At 42.8% G+C, this 10754-nt stretch overlaps 1 non-coding gene across 1 annotated transcript; it reads left to right on the top strand.

Moving 5' to 3' along the window:
- The first annotated feature begins 9999 nt into the window (after window positions 1–9999).
- trnae-uuc lies at window positions 10000–10074 on the top strand. The gene has a single exon. It is a non-coding gene; the product is annotated as a tRNA-Glu (tRNA).
- Window positions 10075–10754: the final 680 nt, after the last annotated feature.

Below are 10754 nucleotides of genomic sequence, written 5' to 3'. Positions count from 1 at the left end.
ACTCAACACTGCAGCCGAATCAGAGCAGATCACCACACTGAGTGGTTTCACCTCCTTCACCCATCTTAAACCTATAATCATGGCTATCAATTCTGCCGTATATGCTGACACATAATCAGTTAACCGCTTACATACTCCAACATTGAAATCTGGGATATACACCCCAGCCCCCACCCTTCCACTAACTGGATCCTTTGAACCATCTGTATATATCCTTAAAACAAATACAACCGATTATGTATATATCTCTCCACACACCGTCTCACGTCCTCACCCCATTCTCTCCTGCCCTCAATCATGTCCACATCTACACTTGTTTTCGGAAACAGCCACAGAGGAACGTTCTCCAATGCAATTGCCGGCCCTATCTCTCTCTCTCCCCCAGTCCATATTCTACCACCTTCTGCCCGATTGTCCACCCATACGCCCTCTGCTTACCCCCTCCTCGCTCCCAGCATTCCCTAGTTGCCGAGACCGCAGGATGTCCTTCTGAACTCCCTTTCGACCTCGCCTAGTACGCTAATGCAAGTTTGTCCCACCTTATCCTGTGGCAGTTCCCCACTATCCAGCTGCAATGCCTCAACAGGTGTCGTCCTGAAGGCACCCACACACAATCTCAGGGCCCTTGACTGTATCCTGTCTAGGCGCTTTAGTACCGTGTTGGCTGCTGATCCATATACAAAGCACCCATAGTCCAAAGATGACCTGATCAATGCCTGGTACATATACAACAGTGTTTGTCTATCCGATCTATATCCTGACCGTATATTTGCAGCCCTAACATCTTTAACCTTCCTCCTAGAAAACACCATAAAGCAGGACTTGGCCACAGACATCCTAAACCCCCATGTTAGAGCCCAATCTTCCACAACTCCCACAGCTTCTTTCATCTTCCTCATCACATATTTCACATTCCCACCTCTCTTCCATACAGTCCCATCATCAGCATACAAGGCCACACCCACTCCCTGTCCCACCTCCTTAAATATGTAATCTATCATCAGGGTGAACAACACCGGACTAACCACACTTCCCTGAGGAGTGCCATTGTGCACTTCAAACCGCATTGACAATTCTGACCCCACCCTCACCCGTATGACTCGATCGAACAGGAAGTCCATGATCCAGTTATACAGACGTCCCCAATGCCCAATGCACTCAACATGATCAACAACCCTTCCCTCCACATGGTATCGTAACCTTTCTCAATGTCAAAATACACAACACTCATTTCCTATTTTATTGCCAGGCCCTTGGCTATCGCTGTACTAACTGTCAATAGGGCATCCATGTCAGACCTCCCTCTCCTGAACCCAGTCTATGCTATGCTCATCAAACCCCTAACTTCCAAGAAATACATCATCCGACTCACTATCATATTTTCCATCAACTTACACGTTGGATGTCAGTGCGATAGGCCTATAACTGCCCGCCCTAGTAGGAGTTTTATCCACCCAGCAGGTATCACGCCAGTCCTCCAACCTTATTATACAACCCTAACACTGCTTCCAAACACACTGTTCAGTGCATGGTTAAACATCACATAACACACCCTACAGTGCATTCGGAAAGTATTCAGACCCCTTGACTTTTTACACATTTTGTTACAGCCTTATTCTAAAATTTATTAAATTGTTTTTTCTCTCTCATCAATCTATACACAATACCCCATAATGACAAAGCAAAAACAGGTTTTTAGATTTTTTTGCAAATTTATAAACATTAAAAAAACGAAAGTATCACATTTACGTATTCAGACTCTTTACTCAGGACTTTGTTGAAGCGCCTTTGGCAGCGATTACAGCCTTGAGTCTTCTTGGATATGACGCTACAAGCTTGGCACACCTGTATTTGGGGAGTTTCTCCCATTCTTCTCTGCAGATCCTCTCAAGCTCTGTCAGGTTGGATGGGGAGCATCGCTGCACAGCTATTTTAAGGTCTCTCCAGATATGTTCGATCAGGTTCAAATCCGGGCTCTGGCTGGACCACTCAAGGACATTCAGAGACTTGTCCCGAAGCCTCTTCTGCGTTGTCTTGGCTGTGTGCTTAGGGTTGTTGTCCTGTTGGAAGGTGAACCTTCACCCCAGTCTGAGGTCCTTAGTGCTCTAGACCAGGATTTCATCAGGGATCTATCTGTACTTTGCTCCGTTCATCTTTCCTCGAACCTGACTAGTCTCCCAGTCTCTGCCGCTGAAAAACATCCCCACAGCATGATGCTGCCACCACCATGCTTCACCGTAGGGATGGTGCCAGGTTTCCTCCAGATGTGACGCTTGGCATTCAGGCCAAAGAGTTCAATCTAGGTTTCATCACACCAGAGAATCTTGTTTCTCATGGACTGAGTCCTTCAGGTGCCTTTTGGCAAACTCCAAGCAGGCTGTCATGTGCCTTTTACTGAGGAGTGGCTTCCGTCTGGCCACTCTACAATAAATTCCTGATTGGTGGAGTGCTGCAGAGATAGTTGTCCTTCTGGAAGGTTCTCCCATCTCCACAGAGGAACTCTGCAGCTCTGTCAGAGTGACCATTGGGTTCTTGGTCACCTCCCTGACCAAGGCCCTTCTCCCCTGATTGCTCAGTTTGGCCGGGCGGCCAGCTCTAGGAAGAGTCTTGGTGGTTCCAAACTTCTTCCATTTAAGAATGACGGAGGCCACGGTGTTCTTGGGTACCTTCAATGCTGCAGACATTTTTTGGTACCCTTCCCCAGATCTGTGCCTCGACACAATCCTGTCTCGGCGCTCTACGGACAAGTCCTTCAACCTCATGGCTTGGTTTTTGCTCTGACATGCACTGTCAACTGTGGGACCTTATATAAACAGGTGTGTGCCTTTCCAAATCACGTCCAATCAATTGAATTTACCACAGGTGGACTCCAATCAAGTTGTTGAAACATCTCAAGGATGATCAATGGAAACAGGATGCACCTGAGCCCTATTTGAGTCTCATAGCAAAGGGTCTGAATACTTATGTAAATAAGGTATTCCTGTTTTTTATTTTTAATACATTTTCAAAAAATTCTAAAAACCTGTTTTCGCTATGTCATTATGGGGTATCTTCTCCAGGAGCAGTCCACCCGCAGCCCTCCAAAGCCCTTGTTGTCCCAAACATAGAAAACTAGAAAGCTTCTCCTGACTCCCGTTTTCTCTGTAAGACATCTCCATGCTCCTTTAACTTTTCCCTACGTCTCCTCTTACTCTCATCCCAAAGGTAGTCACAACTATGAACCGCTGCAAATGCACCACCTAGGACATTTGCCTTTTCTTTACTTAATACAGCTGTGACGTTTCCTTCTACCAACACTGGAATTCCAGCACTTTTACCCTACCACAATTTTTTTAAACATCCAAACTGCATCAATTTGGGTCCCTCTACCAATCAATTAGAAATCAATTCATAGCATAGGGGAAGAGGCGAAGCGAGAGGGTTCATGCCACGTTCACAACAACTGGGAACTCGTAAATCTCTGAATTCTGACTTCAGTGCATTCAAGACAACTGGGACCCCCCCAAAAAAAAAGAGCTCTGACTGGGAAAAATTGTTTTGAACGGTCATCCAACTTGGAATTCCATGTCAGGAACTCGGGCCTCTTTCTAAAGCTCAGACTTTCCGACCTGAAAATCACTGACGTCATGATTTGACCTCGTTTTTTTCAGAGTTCCCAGTTGTCGTGAAAGCACCATAACTCCCGTCAAAATCTGTCCACGATAAGCAGACCGATAAGCAGAACGAAAACGTCTCGATCAGACCGACACTATCATTGTGTTTTGGTACACCAGAAGTACATTCATTTCCAATACAATGCTGCGTTTGCCTTGTAACATTGCGTGTTCTGTGTGGTGCATACCTTGGATAAATCCAAGGTATGCATCAAATTGTAGGAGTAGACTTCACAGAAATAGTAGCAAAAGGTGAAAGTTGATATTTTGTTGCACACATATCCAGTAAACATTTTGGATTACATAATGTATAAAGTTTGACTGCAGAATGTATTACACAGCATTAACAAAAACATTCAAGTTAAATTGGTTTCCATCGCATTTTCAATTCTACTGATGGTATTGTCACAAAAACTGTTGTGTTACAGTGCCTTCAGAAAGTATTCATACCCCTTGACTTATTCCACATTTTGTTGTGTTACAGCCTGAATTCAAAATTGATTAAATTGTATTTTTTCCCTCACCCATCTACACACAATACTCCATAATGACAAAGTGAAACCATGTTTTGAGAATGTTTGTGCAAATTTATTGAAAATGAATGCAGAAATATCTCATTTACATAAGTATTCACACGCCTGAGTCAATAGTTTGTAGAACTTTTCAAAATTCTTCAAGCTCTGTCAAAATAGTTGTTGATCATTGCTAGACAACCATTTTCCATACATACAAGTTTTTCCATACATTTTCAAGTAGATTTAAGCCAAAACTGTAACTCAGCAACTCAGGAACATTCACTGTCTTCTTGGTAAGCAACTCCAGTGTATACAGTGCATTCGGAAAGTATTCAGACCCCTTGACTTTTTCCACATTTTGTTACGTTACAGCCTTATTCTAAAATTGATTAAATATATATATATATATATATATATATATATATACAATACCTGTCAAAAGTTTTAGAGCAACTACTCATTCAAGGGTTTTTCTTTATTTTTACTATTTTCTACATTGTAGAATAATAGTGAAGACATCAAAACTGTGAAATAACACATATGGAATCATGTAGTAACCAAAAAAGTGTTAAACAAATCAAACTATATTTTATATTTCATATTCTTCAAATAGCCACCCTTTACTTTGATGACAGCTTTGTAACACTCTTGGCATTCGCTCAACCAGCTTCATGAGGTAGTCACCTGGAATGCATTCCAATTAACAGGTGTGCCTTCTTAAAAGTTAATTTGTGGAATTTCTTTCCTTCTTAATGCATTTGAGCCAATCAGTTGTGTTGTGACAAGATAGGGGGGTATGCAGAGGATAGCCCTATTTGGTTAAAGACCAAGTCCATATTATGGCAAGAACAGCTAAAATAAGCAAAGAGAAACGACAGTCCATTATTACTTTAAGACATGAATGTCAGTCAATACGGAACATTTCAAGAACTTTGAAAGTTTCTTAAAGTGCAGTTGCAAAAACCATCAAGCGCTATGATGAAACTGGCTCTCATGAGGACCTCCACAGGAATGGAAGACCCAGAGTTACCTCTGCTGCAGAGGATAAGTTCATTAGAGTTACAGTGAGGGAAAAAAGTATTTGATCCCCTGCTGATTTTGTACGTTTGCCCACTGACAAAGACATGAACAGTCTATAATTTTAATGGTAGGTTTATTTGAACAGTGAGAGACAGAATAACAACAAAGAAATCCAGAAAACACATGTCAAAAATTTTATAAATTGATTTGCATTTTAATGAGGTAAATAAGTATTTGACCACTCTGCAAAACATGACTTAGTACTTGGTGGCAAAACCCTTGTTGGCAATCACAGAGGTCAGACGTTTCTTGTAGTTGGCCACCAGGTTTGCACACATCTCAGGAGGGATTTTGTCCCACTCCTCTTTGCAGATCTTCTCCAAGTCATTAAGGTTTCGAGGCTGACATTTGGCAATGGTCTAAGGCACTGCATCGCAATGCTAGCTGTGCCACTAGAGATCCTGGTTCGAATCCAGGCTCTGTCGTAGCCGGCCGCGACCGGGAGACCCATGGGGCGGCGCACAATTGGCCCAGCGTCGTCCAGGGTAGGGGAGGGAATGGCCGGCAGGGGATGTTGGTAGAGCATGGCGTTTGCAACGCCAGGGTTGTGGGTTCGATTCCCACGGGGGGGCCAGTATGAAAAAATAAAAAATAAAAATATATAATGTATGCACTCACTAACTGTAAGTCGCTCTGGATAAGAGCGTCTGCTAAATGACAAAAAAAAATAAAAAAATAACCTTCCGCTCCCTTTTCTATGGGATTAAGGTCTGGAGACTGGCTAGGCCACTCCAGGACCTTAATGTGCTTGTTCTTGAGCCACTCCTTTGTTGCCTTGGCCGTGTGTTTTGGGTCATTGTCATGCTGGAATACCCACACAAGACCCATTTTCAATGCCCTGGCTGAGGGAAGGAGGTTCTCACCCAAGATTTGACGGTACATGGCCCCGTCCATCGTCCCTTTGATGAGGTGAAGTTGTCCTGTCCCCTTAGCAGAAAAACACCCCCAAGTTTGACGGTGGGGATGGTGTTCTTGGGGTCATAGGCAGGATTTCTCCTTCTCCAAACACGGCGAGTTGAGTTGATGCTAAAGAGCTCGATTTTGGTCTCATCTGACCACAACACTTTTACCCAGTTCTCCTCTGAATCATTCAGATGTTCATTGGCAGACTTCAGACGGACCTGTATATGTGCTTTCTTGAGCAGGCGGACCTTGCGCTGCAGGATTTCGGTCCTTCACGGCGTAGTGTGTTACCAATTGTTTTCTTGGTGACTATGGTCCCAACTGCCTTGAGATCATTGACAAGATCCTCCTGTGTAGTTTGGGGCTGATTCCTCACCGTTCTCATGATCATTGCAACTCCACGAGGTGAGATCTTGCATGGAGCCCCAGGCCGAGGAAGATTGACAGTTCTTTTGTGTTTCTTCCATTTGCGAATAATTGCACCAACTGTTGTCACCTTCTCACCAAGCTGCTTGGCGATGGTCTTGTAGCCCATTCCAGCCTTGTGTATGTCTACAATCTTGTCCCTGACATCCTTGGAGAGCTCTTTGGTCTTGGCCATGGTGGAGAGTTTGGAATCTGATTGATTGATTGCTTCTGTGGACAGGTGTCTTTTATACAGGAACAAGCTGCGATTAGGAGCACTCCCTTTAAGAGTGTGCTCCTAATCTCAGCTCGTTACCTGTATAAAAGACACCTGGGAGCCAGAAATCTTTCTGATTGAGAGGGGGTCAAATACTTATTTCCCTCATTAAAATGCAAATCAATTTATAACATTTTTGACATGCGTTTTTCCTGATTTTTTTGTTGTTATTCTGTCTCTCACTGTTCAAATAAACCTACCATTAAAATGATAGACTGATCATTTCTTTGTCAGTAGGCAAATGTACAAAATCAGCAGGTGATCAAATACTTTTTTCCCTCACTGTACCAGCCTCAGACATTGCAGCCCAAATAAATGCTTCACAGAGTTCAAGTAACATACACATCTCAACATCAACTGTTCAGAGGACACTGCGTTAATCAGGCCTTCTTGGTCGAATTGCTGCAAAGAAACCACTACTAAAGGACACCAATAAGAAGAAGAGACTTGCTTGGGCCAAGAAACATGAGCAATGGACATTAGACCGGTGGAAATGTGTCCTTTGGTCTGGAGTCCAAATTTGAGATTTTTGGTTCCAACCGCTGTGTCTTTGTGAGACGCGGTGTGGGTGAACAGATGATGTCCGCATGTGTATTTCCCACCGTAAAGCATGGAGGATGAGGTGTTATGGTGTGGGGGTGCTTTGCTGGTGACACTGTCTGTGATTTATTTAGAATTCAAGGCACACTTAACCAGCATGGCTAACACAGCATTCTGCAACAATACGCCATCCGATCTGGTTTGGACTTAGTGGGACTATCATTTGTTTTTCAACAGGACAATGACCCAACACACCTCCAGGCTGTGTAAGGGCTATTTTACCAAGAAGGAGAGTGATGGAGTGCTGCATCAGATGACTTGGCCTCCACAATCCCCCGACCTCAACCAAATTGAGATGGTTTGGGATGAGTTGGACCGCAGAGTGAAGGAAACGCAGCCAACAAGTGCTCAGCATATGTGGGAACTCCTTCAAGACTGTTAGAAAAGCATTCCATTTTAACCAATTAAAAAGGGTGCTTGGAACCAAAAATAGGTTTTCGTTTTGTATGATACCCATCAAGGACGTGACTGGCGAGGCCACCTCCAAGGCGATGATGGACATCTTCAACATTACTGTGTAGATATGCCTATTTCTCACATCAATACAGACACAAGGGCTTCTTTGTTGGAGGTAGCCCTTTTCAGAAATAAGAGGTATCCTAGGTCTTTAGTGGCGCATTCAAAACAACTCGGAACTCTGCAATCTCTGACTTCCCGACTTCAGTGTGTTCAAGACACCTGGGAACTTGGAAAAAAACGAGCTCAGACTGGGAAAAATAGTTTTGAACGGTAATCCAACTCGGAATTCCAATTCAGAAACTCAGGCATCTTTCTTTGACCTGAAAATCACTGATGTCATGATTTGACCTTGTTTTTTCCCTAGAGTTCCCAGTTTAACAGACACAATGCAATCCTTAGGCTATACATTTCTGTGGAGATGTCTTATGGTTAAAGGCAGAGCTCGAATTGAGGGGGTATGTGAGGATATAGGCCTTATCCTTGTTATAGAGACGGGCAAAAAGCATATGCTGCCCCTTGTTTGCTTAGCCTTAGAAAAAACAACAGTCCAGATTATATAAAGCGATCTAGGCTATAACAATGATTAACTCCATGATTATTTCCGCATAGTCTACTAGCCTATCGAAGGTCTTGCTCAGCCTCAACATCACAGAAAATGTGGTTGGTTTATTAAATGCAACGCAATTTAGAATATTAGTGGTAGGCTATGCCTACCGCAAAATACCAAAAAGATAGAATCAGCATGGGTCTATGCATAGACCAAACAGCTTAACAGATACACCTTTTTATTCAGGAGAATCGCATTGAATCAGGCTTTTCATTTCAGTGCAGTTGCGTTCTTACGCATAACCTTAGCCTAAAGGGAACCGATAAAACCCCAGCCTGTTTTGATCACAGGTCATGATGAAGCCTGAACATTTCAGCTGTATGTAATTGATTTAGCCCACAATTGCCTACCTATATTTAATCTGGATATGACTAACAATAGCCTGACTAGGATCCTGACTTTTCCCCATGTTATATTTGTTACCAATTAGGCTAAATGTATTCCTATTAATAAGATTTTGTTTCCCTAATAATTTGCATAGGCAAATCATTGCGATTAATGTTATTTACCATGTTCTGCTTTTTATGAATAAACAGGCATCGGGGTAAAAAGTATCATTTCGATGCCCCCTTACAGATCAAAGTCAGCTAAATTTCCACTCCATTTATATGCAAATACATTCGATTCATACACTGGCTTGTCTGGCTGGCATGTTTTCATTTTAAACAGGCCTTCCCTTATCTACACTGAAATAATATTATTTCAGTAGTCCTCTATTATGATTTTAAAAACATCACAGCTCATTAGTACACCCTTGTGGTTTAATATATACCTATTGTATGTCCTAGGATATAGCAATGGGGATATGTAACCATTTACAATAATGAACACCTTGTGAAACAGCTGTGAAAACCAATCTGGCAATATTTAAGATTTAAATATATAAACGCTGATATTTTTTTGGTACATGTGTGTCAATTTACTTTCACAGATTTTTCTGTACACTCACATGGCAATCGTAGACAGAAATACTGAATTCTGGTGTGTGGAATAGTGAGTAGGTGGATGCTGTATGGATGGGAGGTTCTGCCTGTCACTTGTTCTCAACAGGCAGTCTCGGAAGGGGGACTCGAAGACGGAGACTGCAGAGTCCAGGCACTGCCGCTTTCTTTGTTACGAGTGTTTGCAGTGCTAGTGTTTTTAGCTAATCTGTATCTCACATTATGTGCTAATATGATAGTTCTCTTGCTCTTTCTTAGCAGATAATAACATGACAATGACAGTAGCTGATGTCATGAAAAGTTGGAGGACATCAGGTGGATCCATGTCTGGGTGTTAGGCAGAACTCCTAGGTCCTGGAGAACAGGAGCAGAGTAAAGGGAACAGGGTATGAGACAGAGGTAAACCAGCAAACACAGGTTTATCAGGTATGTAAAAATACAGTTATTGAATGATTTAATTTAAATGTTTGATTAGACATGCAATAATGTTAATGGCAGACAGAAAAGAAAGGATACCTGTCTAATTTTTTATGTCAGTGGGGTTGATGAGGGATGTAAGGCCCTCCTGTAGCTCAGTTGGTAGAGCATGGCGCTTTCAACGCCAGGGTTGTGGGTTCGATTCCCACGGGGGGCCATTATGAAAAATGTATGCATTCACTAACTGTAAGTCGCTCTGGATAAGAGTGTTTGCTAAATGACTAAAATGTAAAAATGTAAGGGATGGTCCCTGGAAAAGATAAGAGAGATGAGTTGTGAGAGAAACTCAAGGGTGGTGTCATGACCACTGGAGTCATACACCTTAACAGTACCTATCTGGAAGCGGCGGTTACTTAATGTGACCCAGTGGTTAGACTTGAGATTGACTATTTGGAGAAACCCTAGGGCCAGTGTTGGTACTGCAGACAGCATGGCTATGCTGCCCACCACGAGGAGGCAAATGCAAATAGTTATCATCTCAGATTTTTATATTCACCTTAATGGGTGGTGACCCCAGCTAGGAGTGAAAGAGCAGAAAGGTTTCCCAGGCCTCGCCTTCCTTTCGTCCTTCTTCCAAGCCAAGTCATTCGCCCGGATGTTGAAGCACTTGGTCCCCTTGATTCTCCTCCGCTGCCTCTCCTTCTGTTTCTCCTGCGCCTTGTCCATGTTCAGTCTCACCTTGATTGATAATAGAAATAAATGCAATTATATTTAATATTTTTACAAATACATCTTACATATCTCTTGGAGGGCCAGAAAATAAATTAACAGCGGACAATCATTTTTACCTGGTCAAAAAACTCCACATCCTTCTCAGCCCATGCCTGAAGGTGGTCC

This window comes from Coregonus clupeaformis, chromosome 13 (genome assembly GCF_020615455.1).
Source record: "Coregonus clupeaformis isolate EN_2021a chromosome 13, ASM2061545v1, whole genome shotgun sequence".
In the NCBI taxonomy this organism is placed as follows: Eukaryota; Metazoa; Chordata; class Actinopteri; order Salmoniformes; family Salmonidae; genus Coregonus; species Coregonus clupeaformis.
This window is presented reverse-complemented; position numbering and strand designations above follow the sequence as displayed.